This window comes from Myotis davidii, unplaced genomic scaffold (assembly GCF_000327345.1).
Source record: "Myotis davidii unplaced genomic scaffold, ASM32734v1 scaffold286, whole genome shotgun sequence".
Classification (NCBI taxonomy): domain Eukaryota; kingdom Metazoa; phylum Chordata; class Mammalia; order Chiroptera; family Vespertilionidae; genus Myotis; species Myotis davidii.
In genome coordinates this window covers 191632-194496 of record NW_006297577.1, presented here as the reverse complement: position 1 = coordinate 194496, position 2865 = coordinate 191632, and the positions used below count along the sequence as shown (strand labels likewise).

Sequence of the window (2865 nt, the reverse complement as noted above, 5' to 3'; positions counted from 1 at the left end):
CAGGCAGGAAGACAGGTGAGTGGTTAGGAGCCAGCAGTCCCAGATTGTGAGAGGGATGTCCGACTGCCAGTTTAGGTCTGATCCCTGAAAACCGGCAGTAGGACATCCTTCCAGGGGTCCCAGATTGGAGAGGGTACAGGCCAGGCTGAGGGGACATGCACCCCCCTCCGAGTGCACAAATATTTGTGCACCAGGCCATTAATCTCTTAATAATAATCCAGGAGCTGCCCCAGTCCCCCTTCCCTTACCTTCCTGGATCAGGACATCAGAGAAGCTCTATGGATAGATGCTTGGAGGGAACCTGAACACACCAAGGCCCTCAGAGTCATGCAGGGAGTGGGGAAAACTGAAGGGAAGTCGACTCCACATATGTGCCCTCCTTTAGCACAGCTGTGCTAGCCTGTGGGTGAGACACTGCTATCCACAGGTCAGTGCAGTAGGCATTAGGATATCCTAAGCCTTCTGGTCAGGAGCCATGCCCTCCTCTCCTCTGGTTCCACTGCCCAACTTGGGGCAGGGATGGATAGCTGAGCAGAAATGAAAAGGGAACAGTATCTTCCAAAGACACATCCTACCTTTAGTCCTCAACTCTTCAGAAAAAATTCTTGGGCTAAGGTTGCCCTCAGGCCTGACTGCAAGGATGACTGCTCATACCAGACCTGAGGCAGGCAGACGATGGAAGAAGGCTGAGGAATTGGGTAGGCCCAGGTCATCAACATCTGTAGGATGAAGTATAGAGGCAATGATAAAAAAAAAGAGAGGGACAATCACAAGGTGCCATGCATAAGTTAGATGCAGGGAATATAGAATGAACAGACACTGTGCCCCCTTCTCATGTTCATCAGGGCACATACAGAAAGTATAGGTGCCCATACAGACATGCGCTGCATGCCTTCCCTCCCACCCCCCGCAACAGTCCTACACCTTTTGCACAGCTGTATTCTAGGACTCAACACACACACACACACACACACACACACACACACTCATACAGGATTCATGTTTTTAATTGATTGAGAGAGAGAGAAACATTGATGTGAGAGAGAAACACTGATCGGTTGCCTCTCCTACTTGTCTCAGCAGGGAATCAACCCACAGCCTAGGTATGTGCCCTAAATGGGAATCAAAACCACAATCTTTGGATGCATGGGATGATGCTCCAACTAACTGAGCCCTGGCAAGGGCACTCATACATCTTAAATACTCAGTAAATGAGTCACATGCATCACACTCATAGCCTTCACATGTACATGTGTGTGGGCACACACACTTACTTGTATGTTCCCACAAAAGTACCTCACTGTTCTCCCCTGTGTCTGCTGCTCTTAAGGCCACTTGGTTTGGGATCCCTCTTGTTTAGGGAATTGAGAAGTGATCTCTCCTTCTGAGGTCAATATGAATAAGAAATTGTCACAACTTAGAACATGACACTCACATGTTCTTAAAAAAAATACAAGTGAGTATGTAATGGGTCTATGCAGGGAAGGTCTAAGATGGCGGCTGTGGAAACCTGCTGCACCAGCACTGAGTATACTGGGTCTGTGGTGGCAGCCAGTAAGAACAGCCCATCACCAGTTTCCAGAAGAGGGGTCCTAGAGCTGGTGGTACAGACAACTGTCGACTGGTGTTCATCGCAGACTGTTGGTATATAATGGACAGCTGCTGGTATCAATCAGATTCCCAACCCTGGACCAGCTCTTAGGTGGAAGTTGGGCTGGTGGAACAGTTCTTCTAATTCAAGAGGATAAAGTACAATAATTATTCTCCTTTGCTCTTTAAATAAAGAAGGAATCATCAATGGGCATACTTTGTTGGTCACATCTACAAAAGAAATCCTGCTGACATTTTATAGGAACGTCCTGCTGGATGATAACTATAAAAAAGAATTTGATGAAAATGTATGTAATCACAAAACATCAAAATCTAACATTAAGATGAAAATAGCTTCAGATGTAAAATGGTGGCTGAATAGGCAGCAGTGTCATGCACCTCCTCCTGGGGCCAGCCAAGAAAAGCAACTAAATCAGAGAACATCCATCCTGAATTGATAAATTAGACACAGCTGAGGGGACAATTTTTAAGAAGGAAGGGCGGAGAATGCCCAGAGAATGCTGCTTGTGAGCCATAACCCATGTGGAACCACCGTGTCCTGGCAGTGAGTGGCCCAGTACCTCCTGGCAGGCTCCCAGGCATCTGCAGGGAGTGCATGCCGCCAGAGTGAGATCCCACACCAGGCCCCCTCACCAGCTCACTGGGATCTAGCATCCTAGGATCTGCCTCCAAGACCCCGCAGTGAGTGCAATCTAGGGGGAACCCTCTGCCCCACCCCCACCCCAGATGGTGCTGCTAGCCTGACCCAGGGCCACCCAGCATCCAGCCCCGGGACCTGCTATTTGGGTGACCTGGAGCAATTCAGAACATGCCCCAGTCCAGGCCACAGGAGAGCTCTGACTGTGCAACCCAGAGCAACCTGCACCCAAAAGCTGTATCAGAAAAGATATTGCTACCACATGTGTCTGATATTTTGCTGCTATGGATTCTTCTAAGATTTTTATGGTTTCCCGTCTTACTTTTAAGTCCTTTATCCATTTTGAGTTTATTTTTGTGTATGAATTAAGTTGGTGGCCTATTTTCATTTTTTAAAAATGTATCTGTCCAACTTTCCCAACACCATTTATTGAAGAGACTGTCTTGACTCCATTGTATGCTCTTGCCTCCTTTGTCAAATAATAATTGAGCATAATGGCTTGGGTAGATTTCTGGGGTCTCTGTTCTGTTCCATTGGCCTATCTGTCTGTTCTTCTACCAATACCAGGCAGTTTTGAGAATAGTGGCTTTGTAGAATAGCTTGCTATCTGGTATTGG

The 2865-nt window shown here is 47.3% G+C and overlaps 1 pseudogene; it reads left to right on the top strand.

Moving 5' to 3' along the window:
- The first annotated feature begins 1400 nt into the window (after positions 1 to 1400).
- The window catches only part of LOC102753818, a 17077-nt pseudogene continuing 15612 nt past the window's right edge, over positions 1401 to 2865 (top strand).